Genomic DNA, 24032 nt, shown 5'->3' with positions numbered 1-24032 from the left:
TTCTTGATTTGAACCTAAAGTTCCAAATTAGAAGTTGAAAATATATCAGTGTCAAATGTCAGGGAAAGGTCAGGGAATTTTAGAATCGTCATCTAAGTCAGGTAAATATTAATACTGATTTCCAAGTAGTTTAATTTTTTTCCAAAATTTATATCTAATGTTTAATCAACGTTATTCTTTTTAAGTTATCGAATTTTCCAAAAGGGTTTATTTTTATTTTTGATTAAAATTTAGATAAACTTTAATGTCTAAACGACTCGGACGTAGAAAATATCTTAACCCATCGATCAGTCAATCTCGAATGCGGGCTGTTATATGTTAATAGACTGTCACTTGTTTTAAATAGTATTTTAAACGATCCATAAAAATGGCATTCATTGCACAGAAGTTCTATTACTCAACGTTCTCTTTTTCCTGATGTCAAAAATGATCTTTTTCCTGTTCTAAAATGTCGACGTTGAAAAATCAAATATCCCAGAGACTGAGTGGAAAATTGCCGTGACTTCATGATGCGCCAAAATTAAAAAAAAAAATAGAGTTAGAAATATCGAAAGTCCATTATACCTGAAGTGAAACACTAAAAACTCCTCACAATTCTTCTGATCCATGTTTGCCAGATTTTAATTAATATAAAGGATCGAAATATTTTAAGCAAACGTTACTCTCGAGCTGTAAAGATCTTTTCCAAGAACGTGACACAGTTATGACGTCATCAACCAGTCTTCGAGCTGAGACGAAGTTTATTTTAAGTTGTTTTAATTCACCTTATTCCCGATACGTGTGCCAAGGCTAAACAAGCAAATTATAACTGACAAATTTGCCTCAAAATAATGTGTCGTCTGCTTCACAGTAGAAACGTTTCAATATTTTCGACTCTGAAGCAGACGACGCACCATTTTGCCCCAGATTTATTTATCAGTTAAAAGAACGACGATAAGCCTTGGCACACGTATCGTGAATAATGTAGATTAACAAAACTATCTCATTCGGCGTTGTTTTCACACATTCAGAGCCATATATTAGTCGAAATTAAGCTATTAACATGACTAAAGCTACCAAAGTCAACCAATGAACGTAGTCACGTGTTTTTAAATGGAACCATCATTGATGTCAAGTACATCCGATTCGTATTTTCAGGTTTATTGACTTTTAATATTCTTACCTCAATAAAATCCGACAGACGTACGTAGGAAATACATTTTGAAGCGTAACTAGCCAATGTAAAGAGACCAGATCTGTAATTATCAGGTTGTGTAGTATTAAAAAGAGGACCCCAAGGGCTACTGTGTGAAAATTTACGGTACACATGTTAGACACTTGGCTTTGACACCGAAAGTTTAAATTAAAATAGAGCAACCGTGAAAGTAATTAATCTTTGAATTTTGCGGTTCGAAAGGAGACAAGTGGTTTTGTTTTGCTTCTAGAAATAAGTCGGTTCACGTTTCAAAAGGGTTGATTTTTCTGTAAGTAGTAACCAGTTTCGCTATGGAAAGTTAGTACCTTCTAAGAGTGTAAAAAAAATTACTCATACCATAAACCTATGACATTCTCCCTAAGTATGGGTCAAATGGATATTTGCTACTAGCACGTATATCCTATATAAAAGGGTAGATGAGCGTCACCTGACGGTAAAATTGTAGTAAACAGAAGTCAGAAACCATTGAATAGTGTGTGATTCGATTATATTCTTCCAATCACAGTAGGACATCCTTTAAAAGAAGATATTAAGGATCCCGATGCTATAGGCCTTTACGGGGTACCAATACTTATGCATTATAGGGTTTTTGAGCATACGGAGATGAGATTAATGAAGCTTTTGAAGCTATAAGCCAAGTGTAAAATGTTTCGTTAGTGCTATAGATTATAGAAAACGAAATACCACTGAAAGTGTCTTTGGCAGCTGTCACCTACGACTGGATTAGTGTCTTTGGAAAAATTATATTAGTGCCAACTAGGTTTATTAATAAAGATCGATAATATAGTATTGTATGAAAAGACAATTACATAAATAATAACTAAGTTGGAAGTTCCATCAAAAATTCCGAATGGACTTATGTCGTTCTTGTTTTCACGACTTACAACCGTTAACGAACCAATCTAGTTAATTTTCATTTAACAATGACCATGATGACGAATAAGAACATATCCAAGAATTCAAGAGGTGTTTTTTTTTAGCTCGTAGGTATCACGAGTTTTGGGGCTCTTGAACTTAAGCAGAAAAAAATATTACACGAAAAAAAAAACCATTTAACAATAAAGGTTTTACTTTAGAAAAACATTATTTAGCAACTAAAAATTGCGATCGAATTTTCCCCTTAAATTTTGCCTTCCAGACTTACATTAAAAAAATTCGAACTATTTTTGAAAAATTTCGAAATTTAAAAAGAAAATCACTCAGGACTTTGAAAGTACCGCGTTACCTTAAGTTTTAAAACCAATGGCGGCATGGCTCGTTCTAAAAGGTTTTCTTTTCAATTAGAAAGATGATATAAAACAATACATATTTCAACTTACATTTAAAAGAGAAATTTTAACTATTTTTGAAAAATTACAAAGTTCACAAGAAAATCACTCCGCGTTACCTTAAATTTTAAAACAAATGGCCCTCTTCTAGAATGTTTTCTTTTCTATCCCAAAAGATCATACGAAACAATAAAAATTTCAAATTGAAACTACCTTTCTATCTACAGTATTAAAGATGATACGAGCAATTAACTTATTTAAAGGTGAAGGGTCACGTGACACTCCTTGTCCAATAGAATCTTTAACCCCAACGCCATCTGATATCACAGATAGGCCTAACTCGTAAAGTGAACTTGTATCGCTCATATCTTCTTTAATAATGTAGATAAAAGTATAATTCCAATTTGAATTATTCATTATTTTATGCGCTCTTTCAATTTGAAAATATTCTAATATAAAAATGTTTCTTCTAAGTTAAACAATGAAATTGTTTAGAAAAACATCCCATACTATAACATAATAGAAGTTAGTGAACCTTATCTTTACCCTCTCGTGAAACTTTATTGAAAGATTTTTAAGTTGTTCTTTCTTAAGAATTCGTTAGAAATTATAAAATTTCGATTCGATTGTTACGTACTGTACTGTATTGTACCCTTTTAGTTCGGAAATATTTTTACAATTGAAAATACCGTAATTTCGTTTATATCTTTGTAAAATTTGAATATCTTCCATTGAGATTAAACAACGCTACTTCCTGAAAAAAGTAAAACTTTTAAGTTTGAGTAAAAATAGTGTATGGGGTCATGTTTTGAGATTTTTAAAACGTGAACTGGGAAGTATTTATTTATCGATTGAGTATATCTAACTTGTCGATAATCCGTTCAAAATAATTTAGTTTTGTAATTTATTTATTTTTGTATTTATACAGGGTGTTTCTGATAAGTCTGATATAAATTAAGAAGGGGATGTTCTCCATTTTGCCACAAGGGACACTGTTTTCGAATTATGATTTAAGTAGTGTTTTAGGGATGACCTCTTAATTAAATTATATATAATCATTGTCTCAATCAATTTCTTAATTAAATTTAAGGGGTCATCCCTAAAATACTTTGACCAATCTTAACTCGAAAACAGTGTCCCGGACCTCAAAATGTCATAGATGGAAGTTACATTTTCATCTCAAATTTATTTCATTGACAAGAGCTGATATTATTGTTGATATTTGTGAGTTTGTGACGTCATTACTCAATGCCATTTATTTTAATATTTAGTTTTTCTTCAAAAATTGCTCAACCAAAAAGAAAAATAACATTTTTTCAAATATTTTACATTTCATTTATGCTTTAACGGAAAACGTAAGGTATTGTTAAATTTTAATTAAGTTATTAAGTTAGGTACAAACTTTACAGTTCATTTCCTCCTTATTTGGTCAAGGGTGAGAAAATAGTAGGCCTAATTCTTTCTAAAACCTACAGTACAGTGCCATTTATTTGAACATCATTTATTTCTATTATTTAAGTTATTTAATTGAAAACACGTGCACGAAGTTACTGGGTTAAGGTTAGTTGGTGCCGTTGTTTTATAATGCTCATATTTATAAATTTACTTCATTGTAGTGAAATAGACATTAAAAGTCATTTCTTAATTCTCCCAAAAGGTCGCGCTCCCCCCTCCCTTTCCACACTTATGGGGTAGGTCTTCCCTTCCCGGTTTCCATGACAACGGAGCTCGAGCTTTAATTTGCATATTTCAAAAACGCGTTAAGCTTAGGCTTAATTAGAGTCAAAGGTGAAGGTAAATCTTTCGCGGCAGTTTTCTTGTACAATTATGTTTATAGTTTTGCAAATATCAACGTCGGGTAGTGTAATAATTACTAAATACTAATTTCCAGTGTAGGAGGTGAACTTAAATATTTATGGAAATAATTCATCTATCATGTAAGTTAAAAACTTCTACATTATTTTCGATTGAATATTTTTGGAGTTGGCTAAAAGCAACTGTGAACTGCTGCGATTAGAGCTTAGAGCCTTGTGACGTTTTTTCTAAACATTATTGCAGAACCTGAAGTAGTTACTAACTTGAACCTTAAAATATATTCAAAACTAGGAAATGCGCTCGAAAATTGAGCTTTTATTGAGTATATCTAGTCATTAATCTGCATCTATATATTTTTTGAATAAGTATGCGATAGCTCGAAGCTAAATTAGATAACGAAGTATCTCCCCTTAAATTACTAAGAATAAATTAACCTCTAAATTCTCCACAAAATAGTTGTTTTACAAACTGAATTTAAAAACTAGAAAAAAGTTAAAAAAGTGACATAAATTAAGAAAAATGGGAAACCATTACAAGCGAGACAAAATTCTTCTTAAATGTAAACGAGTTGACTCCAAAATTGCAATGATAAAAAAATGTTTACAAAATTTCCAATTAAATTCAAACTGAGAAAATCTTTATCAATTTAAACGGGAAATAGTACGTGTTTTATTTACAAATAAGAAAATGATTTAATCGAAGCTGCATAAACGAACCCATAAATATTGAAAGGCCTCTTAATCTTACTTTTTATGCAAGTCTGTAGCTATATTTTGATTGTTGGTTAATCTTGAACTCCATTGGTCACTCGTTGAAAAAGACCAGATATAAATTGACCAACTCAAGTAATAATCAAACATCTGTTTTATGGACTTTGGGATCAAGAGACCAATGGAAGGTAGCATAAATAAATTTTCAAAACCTTTTCAAAATTTTTATTTTTTCAATGTGGCATAGATGCTACAATCAAATGCATTTTGGGTATAGACCATTGCATTAATTTCTTGCAAAGAAATCAACGCGCAGACGGAGCCCAAGTCTGCCTCTGGCGGCACTACTCCGCTACCCTCCGTTGGTGTTTGCTTCTCTGTTGGAATTAATGAAATTGTCTATTAGCTTAGAAATTTCTGCTCTCTGGAATTATATTGAACTTCTGGTTTTTTTTTTTCAAAATATTTGTTTAATCCTGAACAAAAGATTGAGACATAATGCAGACCCGGAATTAAATTGAAGTGAAACCCAATATATGACATGCGGTTACGCTTGATTTAATTTATCAACATACAGGAAAATTACGATTTATTTTAATTATTTAACAAATAATTTCTTGTACTCAACAGCCCCGTAACGGTTAAAAAGGTGTGCGACCATTTAATTTTTAATTTCAAACTTAAATTTTCCTTGATATATTTTTACAAATTTTTTTCCCTTCCGCTAATCGGTCGGTAGGGCTCGGGTACACGACAAAAAAAACTGTTTTTAAAATTATATTTTGTCCATAAAATATTTGACGCGAGGTCGTGCACGTTTGTTGTCAGATTTTCGGCTTTTAACCACCAGCAACATAAGTTTATAATCTACCATTAAGTTTAAATGTCTGAATGGGATCTATAGGGGACTAACTAGTCTGTCCACCTGTAGCCTATAATGTGTCTCACGCAAAACCTGGTATTAAATTTTATGAAACACTATTTCCGTGAAAGCCTTCACTTTAGTGTACTCTTAGTATGACACGGTAGATGATTAAAAATCTCTCCGGCGAGGTTTTCGTTCAGTAATTTTCTCCCCAAAATGTCTCTTGCCCTGTTTTTCTTTTGAAACTTAAAAATAACATCAGCGCAAAGGGTAGAAAGGTACCACATGACCCAGGGTTAAAAACATAGGTTGGTACTAGCTTTAGATAAAAAAGAGACCCGGGCCTAAACTATATACTTCTCTGCTAAACCGCTCGTGGCTTATAGGCACCACTAGGGAAATAAATATCTCTTGTATTTTTCGCGCCTGAATTCTTAGGCGCTGACGTAACGGAAAGAGCTTCCAACAAAGACCTAGTGATGGATACTTAAAGGGAGTTATCGCTTATGCTACCAGAAATACCAATGTTCCGTTTGGTTAAATTTTTGTTTCGCTCAGCGTTTTTAAACGATTATACCTCGCGGTTTACCGATCGGGAAGAATTTTTATTTTATTATTTTGTTTCGAGTGATTACTCTTCCGCAATTTAATTATACGTATAATATATTAAATAATATTTGTTCGAAACATCGTTCCAAGTTGACAAGTTTAATTACAATTAGTTACAGTTTTGAGTATGGGTTACAGGGACGATTTTCTGTTTGGCAGAGGTTAAAATTCTTGAAATTTTATATTTTAAAGTAAATTTGAATTTTATTAATAAAGAAATATCTTAGTGGACAAAGACTAGATGAAATAAAATACAGAGAACAAAATGGAATGACTGAAGTGCCAGATATTTACTTTTTCTGTTTACGTGAAATGAAGCTAGAAAATAACTGGTGGCAGATAATTTAGAAACGTTTAATAATACTTATTTTTTTAATACTCTGAAATGATTTGAATTAGATAATATCGGCAAATTATGTATGTGACACTGGAATTTTTGATTGTAAGTCTCTAGCATTACGAAGTTTAGGAAGTGTCATACTTATGAAACATATCTTAAAAACTTATGATTTTACTTAATGAAAAATGACGTAACGTACAACGTGATCTTTCGTAAATTTATAGCAGTATATAATAATTAATTTCGAAACTAACTGGCAGCTATACTATATATATAATTATGAGAAGAGGCCTTGGAAGTGGTCTGGAAAATCATTGCATTCACTAGAAGACAAAGTGAAGCCGAATAAATCACAAAAAAATCCTTCCTCCTTGAAGACATTCAACCGTTTCGTATAACAAGAAAACAAGTCTAAATCGACTTGAGCATATTTATAAAAATTACGGTATTTTGGAATCGCTTCTTTTAACTCTATTATACGTTTCGACCCCGCGCGGTTCATCCTCCACTAGACATATGGTCGAAAAAAAGAAAGAAGTTGCCTTTTCAGTTCTTTTTGACTTTTGACGAAACGAATGAATGGTTCAAACTTAAACGGTAACGCCATACTGTCAAGTGCAGGATCGTCCGACCTTGTCCGCTCTAGAAAAAGATGGGTTTTAACCGAAGGGTATCATACTTACTTCTCTTCGAGCGAAGTGTACCAATCACAAAGCGGCCGGGTAATTCTTCCCCAACATCATTTAAACATTTATTATAGCAAGGCTACTAAACCGAATCATTCACATACGCGATAAATAGTTCCCTCATCTTACTCTATTAGCGCTGCTTAACTATTTGCCAAGGCGCATGCATGCGCTTGTGCGTTTTTGTCGCTCCACGTCAGGACAATCAAGGTTTGTTCAGTGTTGATTGCTGAGGATTTAGTAAATACCAAACAGTTATAGAATTCACCCTAGCACGGTGCGATGTCATCTGAAGTTTGATGAGCATGCAGGAGAGCAAACAAAAAGGGTTTCCTCGCCTGGGAAGAATCATGTTACATAATTACTGAAGTATTAAGAGGATACAGAGTGTCGTCCTTCTTCTATTATCCCCTTCTGTTTTTAGTTTTAGTTCTTTCAAGATGAGGAAGATTGTCAGAGGAAAAGCGTTGGTAAATGGGGAAGGAAAGCACGGAGCGTCTTATTCATTTCATTCTACTTCTTACAATCCAATTATTTCAAGAAGAGGTTGCAATGTGGTCAAGGTTGAGGTTACGTTTAATAAACGAGTAGTGTCTGCTTTGAAATTTGGTTCAGAATAGGTCCGTACGAGCTGCACACTCTGGGTGGTATTTAGTTTCAAGAAAATTGTTAGGGCTTTCCCAAATCTAGGTAGATCTTTATTCTTCTTGCATGGATATTCTCTTCTTTTTCGTGAATCTTTTCAAAAAAGATGTTCGCGTTTCCTCATTCTGTCAAGGACCAGTCTACTGATCATTTTTGTTTTATAGCTTTTGTCAAGAATACATAAAGCTAATCGGAATCATTGTGTAGCTATTTTCTCAACGCATCTAGGCGAATTTTATGGGGAGAGCTAGACTAATTATTATGTATGACGAATTTTACCTCTGCGCCTTGCACCGTGCTCGCTTTGTTACCAACTAATGAGATCACAATTAGAAAGACGTTAGAATTATGACGCGTGACGGATGGTAAGTTCTCAAGCCGGGCCCATAAAACCGCATAGAAATTAGCATGGGAGATATGGGGTTGCAATTATTCCGATTAGCTGTATGTATTCCTACTTTTATATAAGACTATACCGGTATATACTGAAAGATAAAACCAAGTATATCTAAAAAATTATTTATTCTCAATTTATCGAACGCCAAATGATCGTAACGTATGCATAAAACTAACCGGTTTGATCCATCGGATTGCTTGAATTTTGATGTCTGCTTGTTCGATTGAATTTCGATCATTTTCTCACAGAGTTCGGTCGATTAAAAAGCACGCGTTCATTACACAATAATTTTGATTGTAAATGGATCATTTGGATCGATTGCAAGTCGATTATTTAGACTTCACGTCCATATTTTGAACCATATATATTGTTATTAAATTATAATTTTAAAAACCCTTAATCATTTGGAATAACTTGTTATTGAGGCATCCTTTGATCCATTGAAAGTCGTACGTTTTCCTAAATATTCAGTATAATTGACCTCCAGGTATTTTTTAAACTCGATCGCTTTTTCTTTCTGTTTCGCTTCAGAAAACTTTTGAAACTTTCTTAAAAACTTCAATTCACGTATGTCAACCCCGAATTGACCTGACCTGTGACTTGATTAATTGTGCTGAGTTGAAGTCTTTTAGAAAAGTATTTCTAGAGTAGAACTTTTCCGTTTTGTATCATCTAGTTTTCTTTCAAGTTCACTGCTCTTCAATGCTGTGTATAGATTAATGATTGATTGGATACAAGTCCTATACCCTCTATACCCTCTATACCCAAAAATATTTCGGAACGTATGTACCTTATTTTGTCTATAGTTAACAGTACGCTCGCTTGTGGACCGCCAACTCGGACGCGGTATTTTGTTAACGACCAATTGTCGACTCGTTGATCACTATTATGACGCAAACGTGCCATTGCTGGCCACCTTAGAGAAATATTTGAACCGGCTCTTCTGACTTGTGATCTAAATCCTTTTATAACCAGCCAATTCTATATACGTAATTCCATATTTCATTTTTTTACCGACTATTGAAGAATTCTTAAGTTTGTGAATGAATGAGTCGATATTATAAGAAATACAAATTCTAGAGATTCTTCTCAAAGGGGGGTTGCAGTATCGTTTGCTTGACGCAAAACATTGATTGGTAGGTGGTATATGAGCTCATGAATTGCTAAGATGTCTGCATCCTTTCATATTAAGTTTACAGGTTTACTTCGGGGATTCTACATTAAAAACTAATTTCCTGTTAATATTCTAATTAGTTGATCTATTAATTTGCCTTGATCCTCCTTCTTTCAATAAAGTTATTCCAAAATCTATGATTTTTTTATATATAAATCGTGTAGGTACAGGATATCAGTGCAGTTCAGCGAGGGGACATCCACTGTCAGATTTCCTGTAGACTAGTTAAGGAATACGTATATTTAGTTTAGCACTTTCTAGGGTTGGACTTTTAAAGATTACGCGTTGTGTCTTTAGTTTAGTCAAAGGTACAGCTATCCCTGTACACCGATTTCACTAAGTGACCAGCCCCTCGCTTTTCGGTGTCCACGTGGAACCCTTGGGGTGCAGGCACCCTCTATCCAAACTTTATTGGAATCTTCGGTTTTTAAATTTATACAGCCATGTTATAAATACACACTCCACCCCAACCGACAGACTCGAGTTAATTAAACACACATAATAATATAAAGATGGAGCTAGATAATCATGAAAAACCATAATTTTTCCTTTGGGTTTATTAATGATGATGAAAATGGGCAAGACTTTGCCTCTGGGCATGCCCGTCTTCTTAGCCAAATATATATTAGGCGTAGGACACTGACTGGGAGATAGCCACACCATAATATTTTAAATTAGAGCTTTTTAATTCGGTTCTGAGGATATAAATTTTAAAAGACATTAATAGACATGACTCGTCCTCCAAAACTATAAAATAATTATTTTAATTTATGTATTATTGAAGGTGGATTAACCCTAAGTTGTAAATTTTGTTTTTTTTAATGGGATTTCAGGTTCAAGATTGAAAATGAAACCAGAATTTCAAAAGGGAAAATTATATAAATTTAAATTTCTATTAAAATTTTTCTCAAGAAACTTAAATTATATATTTTGAAAATGATTAGGTTTTATCGACCTTCTATATATTCAGCGAGAGAAACCGATCATGTATTATTAAAATTAACCTGTGAACGCATCTTTGTCACGTCTGCATAAACCTTTGCCAAAAGATGCGTGTTGATTCCCAAACAATTTCCTTTTTTTGAAAATTCAGAAAAAGAGATATTTAAAGTGATTTTTACCAACTTGGATTATCTTTTAAAATTTGAAAACATTATACTTAGTTAACATCTAGTATTTTCTTTCTTTAACGTTTACAGTTGTATTTTCTTTCTTTAACGTTTACAGTTACGTGTTTTAGAATCAAATTAATTTTTCAAATGAAATTTATAAATTTTCGTTTATAAATTCGGTATCCCAAAATAATTGACTGCGTGTTTTAATAATTTCAGTTTAATCCGTTTTTATCTAATCGATTCTTTTTCATGGGCAGTTTATTAGCCTTTATTATTAAATTTATGGAATTATAGCCTTCCCATTTTATCGTCTTAATTTTTCCTCATAGATTATTAGTCGATCTTAATTAGAACAATGTGATTATTCCAAGAACGATGAAGGTGTAAAACCGCTAAACACTTTTTTCCCTTTCAAAGCAAGTTTTTTATTTTCTTTCTTTTTCCATGATAAATATTAATATCGGTTTGCTTTTGGTTTAAAAATAGCCTGCAAGAACTTTCTTTTTGTTATGGAAAGTATGAAAAAAAATCATAATATAGCCTTACTCGATTGTTTTTAATTTTGATTTTAATCTGAACTGGTTTCCTTAATATTTAAATTCCACTCAAATTCCTATGCGTATATAGTAAATTTATTGTTTATATGAAAGTTGGTTGTCAAAAATGTGGGTTTTGTTACAGTGAATGAATTTCTTTTTTTTTTTTTTTTAAATTAAGGTTAATTTTTTTTCTTATGGATTGTCTGTTTATGTCACCTTTAATAGAGACATTACAATGCCTCACCTATGGTTGACCTTCGGGCAGACTAAGGTTGCATTATTGTGTAGTAAATCGTGGAGAAAATTGATTTGGGTCTGGATAGTTCTATTACAAAAAAAATAGAAATATTGTAACAGGGCGAATTTTGGTTTTAAGACAAATGAAGTTAAATAATTGAAGATTAATAATATCTGTTAGTAACTAATAATTAACTAACTAATGAGAGATGATATCCAATTAAGAGTATAAAGGAGCTACCGATGTTGGAAAGTGAGTGAGGGGTCAAAGGTGAACCTGGATGTTTATTACTCTACTACCCTGGAGTGGAAGCTCAGTAGAGTCTAGTAAAAATGGCCGAGGGTTACAATACTTTAATACTTTTTATATATTTTTGGTTAGGCTAGGCTCAGTTCAATAGGGGTCAAGGTTCCCCTCTTCTATAACGAACAGAGTTTACAAAACTGACCAAATAAAAACATAAACATGTATACGAAACCGTGTAATATCTTAAAACTCTAGAAATGTTTAATTTTTTCAAGGTTCAATTTATCAAATACTTACTCACGTGGTTTAACCTAATTTGAATATAAAACTTAACAGCACGTGCCCTTTATCTCGCGCCAAAACCAAACTTGCATGATAGATCGTACGTTTACATTTTTTCGCGGTCAATTTTTAATTTCTCAAAACTCTAATCTACTTACCATATTACGAAGGATTATACTACTCCATTTTATACAGTACAAAGTAACTAGCGCAATTTCAATTATCACCTACCTTGAAGTGATTTTTTTCTATAATTACTTTTTATTTTCAGTTGATAAATTAAACCCTTTTGGCACAGTTATTGAAAAAGTTAGGGAGTTCACGGACGTGTTTTCGGTGATTTAACCGATAAGGTTAATCATTAAATTACGTGTCTGTAATTTTTCGACGTTTTTAAACCCAAACAGGCCCCGGGATTTAGGTTTGCAGTGTGTTTGAACGATAAGAAAGTTGCGTCACTTTGCAAGGCTGACGATCATTTATATAAATATCCCACTGAATTAGTTGTTATCTTTTTAAATTATAAATTTTAACGATAAAGTCTATGTTCCCAAGATCAGGAAGACGCTTTATAGTCGCTTGAATTTTTCTAAATTTATTTTTTTTTTCAAATTAATTTATCTATAAAACAAATGGCAGTGGAGCCCATGGCTGTAGAAGGTGTTTTATTCTCTCTTTATTTCTATATTATACAGGGTGTTAGAAAAATGGAAAATTATATTACCGAAGTACAGCACAATTTATAGAAATAGGAAATTAATTTTGAGTCGAAAATATAATTTTTATGTCATTTTGCTGTCCGAAAAAAGCCATCATTTGCAAGTTATAATTAGTGTTAAATTAATGCTAATATAATTATGGGGATTTATAATTTCCCTTTTTGGAACACCAGGGATAGGTTTAATTTTAAAAGTAGGAATGGAGAACGGTTAATATTTACTTCAGTCCGACTCATATCCCCTCCCTCCAACACGTAACGAAAACTTTAAATTATCTTATTGGCTAACGTAAACTACGTTTTGATGACGTTGCTGATGGGGACGGCGAAATATACGTAATTCCTTTTTACCTCTGTCGCTATGACCCGCCTCTTCTTTCATACCCCTCCGTCCCTTGGAAGTGGGTCCGGGACTTTGACGCGCGCCCAGATTACTCTGTTCTCCATTCCTACTTCTAAAATTAAATCTATCCCTGTATATTCCAACCCTCTATATCTTCACATACTAGTATAACTTCATTTATGTTAACGGTACGTTAAAGCTTAAGCCCTCTGGCTTAATAGGCTTAAAAGAATCGAGAAATCTTTGATAAATGCCAAATTCTCGTGCGTGGTTGTAAAGATTAGGTATAAATAAAGACCCGCGTGTTCCTTTCCTGACCTGGTGAATTTTTTTTTGGAAATATAAAAGTTATCTACGGGGAAATCCTTAGGAACTTGTCTGATTGAATATAGTTCAGTTTCTAAAAGTTCATCTTATTAAAAGGGTGAGGAGACTGAGAGGCACTAATTCTAGTTTTTAGCTATAAATTATCAATTTACTTTTTATAAAAAAATATAAAAATTCCCTGGTAAAGCCTCTTTCATGGAGGAATGAGTAAGGATTGCCAATTTATTTGAAATTTAAAACAGAATATTGGTCGAAATGTGTTTTGTTTAGTGGATAATTCTTTAAATATTTAATAAATTTCTAAAGTAATGTAACACATTTATCATGAACTTTTAAATAGATAATGGTAATTAATTTACATGTATCTTGCTAGGATTTTTTCTGTTTTATACAAAATAGTATACAGGGTGTTTCTGAAAAGTCCATCACAAATTAAGGGGCGTGTTTATGAGACCAAACTGAGCGGAAAGTACCAAAGAACATGGGGTCTACAACATTTAGTTTCGGAGATATGGCCCCCCAAACATTTGCCCCAAAAACGAGAAAATATCCCAAAATGTGGAGTAAGGGTTATTGCCATTACCCAACTTGTTTCGAAGTCATAGACAATTTCAATAGCCTTGAATTTGAGAAACACTACTGTAACTTTAGATAGCAGAAGGGTATAAATGGGTAGAAGTACGCGTACGGCGGTAATGTAAAGCTAATGCCAAGTGTCATAGTGTTTTAAGATTTCTCAGCACCCAGTAAAATGGTGGACCTCAACCTAGAGGGCAAGAAGTCCCAGAGGCCGTAGAAGACGAAGTCCTTACTATTTTCGAGGACGAACCAGAAGCAAGTACCCGCCAGGTGAGTAAGCGATTAGGCGTTGGTCACGTGCTCGTGTGGAAAATCCTCAAAAGTCACCAGTTTCATTCTTACCATTTTCAAAAGGTTCAAGGTTTGAATTCCGCGGACTACCCACGACGCATTGATAAACGCCATTGATTTCCCGCGTAGTCTGTTAGTCACAGACGAAGCTAATTTTTCGCAAGATGGTATTATTAACCTGCATAATAAGCATCAATGGTCCCAAAGAAACCCTCACGCAACGCTCGTTAAATCTCACCAAGTACAATTTAGTTTAAACGTGTGGTGCGGTATTGTAGGTGACAATTTAATTGGATCTTATTTTCTACAGCCCAGGTTAAACGGTGAGGCGTACCTACAATTCTTACAAGACGTTTTACCGGAATTACTTGACGACGTGCCCTTAGGTTTGGTGCGCAGAATGTAGTTCATGCATGACGGTGCACCACCACATTTCAGTCTCGCTGTCCGAGCTCACCTTAACGCGACGTTCTCTTTTCGGTGGATAGGTCGAGGTGGACCCGTGAAATGGCCTGCTCGATCACCCGACCTTAACCCGTGCGATTTCTACCTTTGGGGCCACTTGAAGGACATAGTTTATCAGAGTGAAGTACCTGATGTGGAAGAGCTTCGTCGACGAATCGTTAATGCCTGTCAAACTATTCGCGATACTCCAGGCATTTTGCAACGTGTTAGGGAATCGTTTGTAAGGCGTGTTCAAGTTTGCCTTAACGCGGGTGGTGAACACTTTGAACAATTCTTGTAGTAGTTATTTGTTACAGATTAAGAATGAAGAACTAATAAAAAATACATTTACATTGGGATCGTATCATGGCGTTTTCTCTGTGACACATCAAACACTAACGTAATGAACAAACTCAACCTTCAATCGCAACCATTTTACTGGGTGCTGAGAAATGTTAAAACACTATGACACTTGGTATTAGTTTAACATTACCGCCGTACGCGTACTTCTACCCATTTATACCCTTCTGCTATCTAAAGTTACATTAGTGTTTCTCAAATTCAAGGCTATTGAAATTCTCTATGACTTCGAAACAAGTTGGGTAATGGCAATAACCCTTACTCCACATTTTGGGATATTTTTTCGTTTTTGGGGCAAATGTTTGGGGGGCCATATCTCCGAAACTAAATGTTGTAGACCCCATGTTCTTTGATACGTTTCACTCAGTTTGGTCCAATAATCACGCTCCTTAATTTGTGATGGACCTTTCAAAAACACCCTGTATAATATTATGAGTATTTCAAAATTTTAATTGTTTGAATCTATATTGTTAAAGAAGATTTGAAAAATTAATTAAGTTGATTAACTTTAGAGTAGGCTTATCTGTAAAGAATTTTAAAGTAAAAAGCTGTCACGTGGGTTTAATTGTCCAATAAAATTTTATACCCCAATGAAATAGTATCTAATATAATTAATACTTCAAATCGGAATTGTTTGTATCTACAGTATTAAAGAAGATTTGAATAATTGAAGTTAATCAACTTTGGATTACTAGTTTTTGAATCATCTGTAAGTAGAAGGTAAAAATCCGTCACGTGGGTCTAATTGTCCAATAGAATTTTATACACCGCAACGTCATTTGATTCACAGATAAACCTAAATTAACTCGAAAAGGGTCCCGTTATTTAATTCATTTGTTTATATATTTGTTAATATTAATATTTATTCTTTATTTTATATATACTATAGAATTAAATCAAATTCCACGACTAGAGTTGTATCTCCTTAAATTACTTCATGCCTCTATTCCTTAAATTAACTGAAATATTTGGTGGATTTTGGACAGAATTGAGTACTATCTTTTCCTTATTCGGTTCGATTTCCCTCAAAATTTAAAGATATTTTAAGATAAAGTACACTCGGCGATTTCTTTTCCCAAATCTCATTAGCAGAAATCCGAGACTTTAATTCGAGTGTAACACTTTTATTAACACTTTTAGCAATTTTATAATGATAAGTATTTTTTATTCTAAGTTTTAAGTTTTAATAACGTATTTCAAAAGCAAACCCTCAATCTCGCTATGTTTTTATCTAGAAGTGTTTTAAAAATATTATTTTAATATTTTTGGGGAAATTTGTATTTAATTATTTAATGTTTGCTTTTGGGGTTTAAAATATATTTATTTACTTAATACTCGTTTTTAAATCGTAAATTGAGGTTCTTGTTTACTGTAATTTTGGTTGCAAAATTGGAAAATCAAGAAATTCGTAGAAAATTTAGTAAATATTGAATAGGTTTTCGGGAAATAAACAAACGCAACGCGAGCTAGTAGCCTTGAGCCGTAACCTTTAAAATTTAAAACTCCGCGGTTTAAGGAAATTAAATTTAATATTTAAATTAGGTTTTTATATACGGGCGTTTTTCATGATCAAAATTTCAAGTTCTAATCAATTTATTAAAAAAAAATAATAAATACAAACATCTTTATATTTCTGTGGATTTTTATTGGTTTGGGTTTTAGCAGAAGTATATAATACTTCTCTTGGAGAGAAGTGTACCAACCACAAATTGAAACATGATTCTTCCCAACATCCCTTAACATTTGGAGAAAGGTTACTAAACCGAATCACATACGCGATAAATAGTTCCCTCATCATTACTCTATTAGCCCTTAACTATTGCTTGTGTGTTTTTGTCCCACGTCAAGACAATCAAGGTTTGTTGGTTTATTGATTGCTGAGGATTTAATAAATACCAAACAGTTATAGAATTCATCCTAGCACGGTGCGATGCCCATCTGAAGTTGGATGAGCAGGGAAGAATCATGTTACATAACTAAAGTATTAAGAGGATACAGAGTGTCATATCCTTCTTCTATTATCCCCTTCTGTTAATACAAATATATAAAATTAACTCATATTTGCAAGTATAACAACAAAACTAAATAAGAACCCAAATTCGCGCCCACACCCAAACGTGACCGAATAAAGTATGGAACCCTAATGCGTGGGAGTCATAATATAACCCATACAACATTAATTTTATCTCATAGTGATGTGCCATCCTTTCTATAAAAAACTTCACTCGCGCTTGTAAAAAACAATTTAAAAGGAAAATTCGATATTCCCGACCAAAATATACCATAGCGTGAAAATAGAGCAGTAGAACACGAACTAAACGTTTTGTACTGCACTTAAATGTTGCAGTTCAAGAACGGTAATTCTATTTGAATTGAACCGTATAAATCTTTACTTTGTTCAGAATTGTGTGTAGCTTTTTTGGGAAATCCCACACTTGAAAATGAAATTTCAAGTTCTTTCTGTCTTTGAAGGTGTTTTTTTTCTGTTCTTTTTTTGGTCATTATTGCATGTCCCCAATTTTTGCTCTTACTTTTCTTTATTTTATTTTAAAACCATTTTCTGTGGGAGATTTGTAGCGAGAGGTACGACACTCAGATGAATCGCGTACCAAATTCGATCCTTATATACATATTTTTTTTCAAGTTTCTGAAAATTAATTGACGAATTGAAGGTTCATTTTTAACAATCTCAAAGAGTTTAGACGGATCTGATACAAATGTTTCATAGTTTAGACTAATTTTATACAAATTTTGCTAGTGTTTATATTAAAGCTTTGAAATAGGATGAATTCAAAATTGGCGTCTCTTGAAGTAGTTGATATTTTAATGAGTGTCGAACCTCTTTATCATTATTTCTTTATTTGTAGAAAAACAAAAAATACCCAAAAAACAAAATCACACTTTAGTAGGCGGACTCAAACTAGATTTATTGCATGCTTAGAATACAGTAAATAAGTATTTTCGTGAATTTACTACATTTCATAATGAATATTTAACATTTTACCTAAAAATATTTAAATATTCGGTATAGTAATTACAATTACTCGGTGTTTAGTATGGGTTGAAAGATTATAAAATGGGGATGTTCTGTGGGAAATCGGTTTTGAGTCGAAAATGCAACTTTCTCTATGACATTTTGTCACAAGGGACAATGTTTTCCAGTTATGATTTGATGAGTGTTTTAGGGATGACCCCTTAATTAAATTAGAAATCATTGTCTAAATCAGTTTCTTAATTAAATTTAAGTGGTCATCCGTAAAATACTTTGACCAATCTTAACTCGATTTGAAACAGTGTCCCTTGTGGCAAAATGAATTGGAAAGAAGTTACATTTTCGACTCAAAATCGATTTCCCAAAGAACATCCCCTCTTAATTTATGCCAAACTTATAAGAAACACCCTGTTTGAAAGGTCTACCTACTCATAAATCCCTTAATTTGCACTTTTTACATTTCAGAAATGAAATATTCATGGCATAAATATTTTTGCAAATTTGGGAAGGGACTAACTTTAATGATGGTTCTTTCGCAATTAAAGGAAAACATTTTGATCTTTCGCGTTCTCCTCAGGTAGCCTATATCGATAAGTGTGAAAGGTTCCTTTAAACGCGCCTATTATTAGTATTTTTTTCTCTCTCTATATTTCGGTATCTTTCCCATTTCAGTTAATTATTTTTAAAGAGGAATATATATACACACACGAGGAAAATAAAAAATGATTACGCAATTTTGCTAATCTTAAACGTCGAAATTCATATTTTAAAACGTTTGAGGTTAGTTATAATTTCGATTTCTTCGTAATAAGACGTTCTTTTATATTTTAAGTCGCGTTTATAATATGTTTAGAAATGGGATTACCTACGATCATTATTCGGCTCATTGTGAATATTATAGGTGAGTTGCTCTTTTAATTGATCAATTTTTTGGGGGGGGGGATAATTTAAAGGGAGAGTCTATGGGTTTAGCGGAAATTAGGGTTAGGGATTTTCTAGTACACGTGACCAGGATTGCGATGACTGTCACTGATCTAAAAGGTTTGGAACTAACTGACTCTGCGGAGTATGTACACGGGGTCAAGTTTTAACTGATGCCAGTGGTCTTTGGGTTTAATAATTCTCCAATTCTGATCTCTTTGAGGTCAATAATTTATCTGTTTTGAACTTTTGATCGTAGTTAGTCAAAGATTTCAACCGCTTTGATCGTAGTTAGTCCAAGATTTCAACCGCTTTGATCGTAGTTAGTCCAAGATTTCAACCGCTTTGATCGTAGTTAGTCCAAGAATTCAACTGCTTTAATCATAGTTGGTCCAAGAATTCAACTGCTTTAATCATAGTTGGTCAAAGATTTCAACCGCTTTAATCATAGTTGGTCAAAGATTTCAACCGCTTTGATCATAGTTGGTCAATAATTCAACCGATTTGATCTATGTTAGACACGAATTCAACCGCTTTGATCATAGTTAGACAAGAATTCAACCGATTTGATCATAGTTAGTCTAAGAATTCAACCGATTTGATCATAGTTAGTCTAACAATTCAACCGATTTGATCATAGTTTGTCAAGAATTCAACCGCACTGATCATAGTCAGTCAAGAATTCTTCGACTCTGATCTTTGAAGTCAAAAATTCAAAAAATCTGGGGTGAAAATGATTGATACGAGGTGAAACAAACATTCCAATACTGACCTTTCCGGTCAATGATTATCCGATAACTGTGCAAAGAAAACTTGATTCACAATTCAAAATATTTCACCTTCTCTTTTTGCAATTTTTAAAGTTACGAAATTCTCGTATACAATAAGTGACCCCACTGTTAAAATATCCCATGGAATTGTATATCAATTGAAAAAATAATATAGACCTAAATTATTCAATACCAGCCACATAATACTTACGTATATGTTCTATTTAGGTCTAAATAATAATAAAACTTTTCAATAGGACGTACACGTTTTGAATATCGGAGAAAAATGTTCAATTGACCCTATTGAAAACATTTTTTCAAGAAACGAAAAAACCATTTATTATCAAGAATGTTACCAAGATGTTTGGCCTCAGTCTTGTCGTTATAAAATTTTGAAAAGATCAAGGTTAGGCCTAGAACCTATCAGAGAAACTAAAGCTCTTAACTGCAGGATTAACTTAAGTAAAGATACTTGATTTAGTGAGATTCTGAGTTGTTTCCCGTTTCTTTTTTTTTAACATAACGAAAAGTTTTGTTTCGCATCAATGCACTCTCACCCATACCGAAATAAACTTAACTTTGTTGATAAAAACAGGGCCGCGCGTATCTGATGATTATGGTTGTCTAGCGCCTCCAAAAAAAGTACCAAAAAAATTTTTAAACTAAATTCAGGGTGCAAAATAGTTGGTTGTTGAATCCCCATAGGTGATACTTCTATTTTTTCTTCAAGTTTTTTATTTATTTTTTTTTTATTTTTGTGTTTAGATTAGGAACATCAATTTTTGATCGAAAGGTAGTAGACCCTATAACTTGAGTTCTAGGCCTAGTTGTATTGTAAAACTTTAGTTTATTATTTTCTTCCAAGAAAATGTAACTTGGCTTCTTACTTCTTTGTAAGAAACCACTTACTTCTTTGTAAGAAACCATTCGGTGTAAAAAGAAGTGTGGACTTTGAATTGACAATAGCAAAAGTTCATAGGCCGTGTTCCATAAGTTTGTCACTGGTTACAAACTGTAGCTTGTGATGAAGTGACGTAGGTGGAATGTTATAGATTCGAGGTAAAGCGACGACTGGTAAGGCGCTGTCAAAGGCTTAGTATTACTCCGTTTTACAGCGAAGAGGCATAAGTTTATAAGATATGTTCCATAAGTATGACACTTCCTATACTTCGTAATGATAGAGATTTATTGAGAGTTAGTTCGAGAACGACAAGTCAGAATTGAAGTCCTACACTCGGTTAATTTTGTAGTCCATCTTCCTATTTAGTCTGTACTAAGCCTTTGACAGCGCCTCACTAGGCGTCGCTGACGAGAATCTATGACGTTTCACCTACGTCACTTCATGGCAAGGTCTCAGTAACCAGTGACAAACTTATGGAACATATCTTATGAACTTATGAAGAGGGTTATAGGGCTCCACCTAGTATCATAAACAGTTCCAAATGAAACCCTTAATTTCTTACCTGTATGGAGGAAGTTATTACGTGTTTTAGCAGCTTCAAAGTTTTACCAAACGTTATCATTTCATGGGGGAATGAAACAAATTCTTCAGACTTATATGGTGCTTTTCAGATTTAATTTACCTTGGGGTGTTGCAGGTATGCCTTTTTGATGCCGTCTGCTTCTAAACTATCTCGGTTTAAAGTATACTCCAAATTAGCTTTGCAATAGTCAATATCCGTAGTAAAATACTCTGGAGAGAAAGATACAGCGGATATATACGTTATATAAACCTTGGTATAGATAAGAAGTAGATCTAAGAAATACCTTAAGGTGGGATAGACTATATTTAAGATGAAACCCTCGATCATCTCGGTAGCACCCCTGTACAGTTTTAGTTTGATTTGATGGCATTTTTGACAGTTTACACGACGCGCTTAGTGGTAGGGGGTCAATCAGAGATAATTTAAGGCCGGATTTTTACAAATCTAAAATTTATTTCGGGCCACTTAAGTTTGGATATTGACAAAATTTAGGGGAACTTTTCAGATTTATATTTATTTGGATAGGGATTTTATTTTTCCTTGTTTTGATAGTTCTCGTGTCACTGTTTATTCTGATGCAATGCCCTCTTAAGTGATTAGATCTAATATAGTGTGGTTTGTAAATTATATCATGTCAAATATTGGATCAAAATGTATGCTTATATCGAGATTTTTCAGTTTATAATTTAGTTCAATACAGTTCCATTTAAGTGTGATGGATTCCTGGATTTTGTCCGTAAATGGCATACATACCACTAGTAATTTAGCCCCGTCGTATATGTACAGGAATGTAAACAGCTACTAGTAATCATTGTGTAGACATTTTATCAACGTATCTAGGCAGATTTTGTGGGAATAGCTAGACTTATCATTGTGTAGACATTTTATCAACGTATCTATAGTCTGTCAAACGAAAGAAGAGCCCGGAGAAATTTGTCCAAATTGGTGTCGCCACCATCGACCCCATAGTACTTTATCAACTTGTTTTGTTTTGTCAATAGTCGTCTGTAATATAGTCTGCTATAAACAGATAGGCTTAACCGCAATAGAACCAATAAAGTTTGCTATATATATTTAATATGTTTATGTTTCATGGTTTTTTACGATCATCGAGTATTAAAGAATATAAAAAAAAATAAACGACAAGACACCAGTTTTATCTTTGTTGAACTAGCATTGCAATATATTTTAATGGCATAAGTTAAAGTACTTGTCCATAAGTCTAAGTAGTAAGTAGTTCAGCATCAAAGCGTCTTCAGTCCACATCTTCATCAGAGTCTTCGCTGTCTTCTTGCATATTAATTTGGTTTCGATGATGCAATCTTTTTCCCAATACTCATGCATTATATTCTCGACGTGAACTTTATGAAATAATAAAGCGTCACAAGTCCAGACCAGAACCCTGAAGTACGAAATTGACGAGGTTGCTAAAAGTAGAGGTCACACGGTAGTGAGGATTCCACCGTACCATTGCCAGTTTAACCCGATTGAACTAATATGGGCACAAGTGAAGAACGACGTTGCGAAGCAGAATTCTGGTTTCAAACGCTCGACGGTCAAAGATGCAACATTGAGGGCCATTGAACGTGTGACACCAGAGAATTGGCGTAAGGCAATAGAGCACGTCGAGAGTATAATGCATGAGTATTGGGAAAAAGATCCCATCATCGAAACCACAATTGAACCTCTTAAAATTAATATGCAAGAAGACAGCGAAGACTCTGATGAAAACGTGGACTGAAGACGCTTTGATGCTGAACTACTTATGGACAAGTACTTTAACTTATGTCATTAAAATATATTGCAAAGTAGTTCAACAAAGATAAAACTGGTGTCTTGTCGTTAATTTTGTTTTTTATTCGTTAATACTCGATGATCGTAAAAAATCATGAAACATAAACATATTAAATATATATAGCAAAATGTATTGATTCTATTGCGATTAAGCCTATCTGTTTATAGCAGACTATATTACAGACGACTATTGACAAAACAAAACAAGTTGATAAAGTACTATGGGGTCGATGGTGGCGACACCAATTTGGACAAATTTCTCAGGGCTCTTCTTTCGTTTGACAGACTATAGGCAGATTTTGTGGGAATAGCTAGACTTATCATTGTGTAGACATTTTATCAACGTATCTAGGCAGATTTTGTGGGAATAGCTAGACTTATCATTGTGCAGACATTTTATCAACGTATCTAGGCAGATTTTGTCGGAATAGCTAGACTTATCATTGTGTAGACATTTTATCAACGTATCTAGGCGAATTTTGTGGGAATAGCTAGACTTATCATTATGTATGACGAATTTTACTTCGTGGATAAACTTACCTCGCGTTTCTACCAACCAATGAAATCGCAATTATAATGACGTCAGAATTATGAGGCGTGGCGAATAGTAAGTTTTCAAGCCCGGCCCACAAAACCCGCATAGAAATTAACATGGGATGTAAGTCGACACAATGATTCCTAGTAGCTGTATTTATTCCTGCTACAAATTATAGGAACTGCATAAAATACACTTCATTATGCTAAAATAAAATAAACATCGAATTCCCAAAGGCCCTAAAACATTGTTCATACAATTAAATTGTTAACAGATATTTGGTGTGAAAACTGATTTAAACTGCACTAAAAAGCATTAGGCCTTAAAACATAGCTAGTTTCTAGACCTCG

The 24032-nt window shown here is 33.4% G+C and overlaps 1 protein-coding gene and 1 long non-coding RNA gene across 2 annotated transcripts in view; both read left to right on the top strand.

Moving 5' to 3' along the window:
- Window positions 1-24032, top strand: part of f (espin protein forked) — a 108059-nt gene that overhangs the window by 22869 nt on the left and 61158 nt on the right. The window lies entirely within an intron of this gene.
- On the top strand, window positions 13936-15188 carry LOC149702721 (uncharacterized). Its single transcript, XR_016381815.1, has 2 exons — window positions 13936-14361; window positions 14446-15188. It is a non-coding gene; the product is annotated as an uncharacterized LOC149702721 (long non-coding RNA).

The sequence above is a fragment of the Phalangium opilio genome, unplaced genomic scaffold, assembly GCF_054372755.1.
Source record: "Phalangium opilio isolate 3A_F unplaced genomic scaffold, DU_Popi_V2 ptg000017l_1, whole genome shotgun sequence".
Classification (NCBI taxonomy): Eukaryota; Metazoa; Arthropoda; class Arachnida; order Opiliones; family Phalangiidae; genus Phalangium; species Phalangium opilio.
Note: the sequence above shows the minus strand (reverse complement) of the source record. Positions and strands in the feature narration are given on the sequence as shown.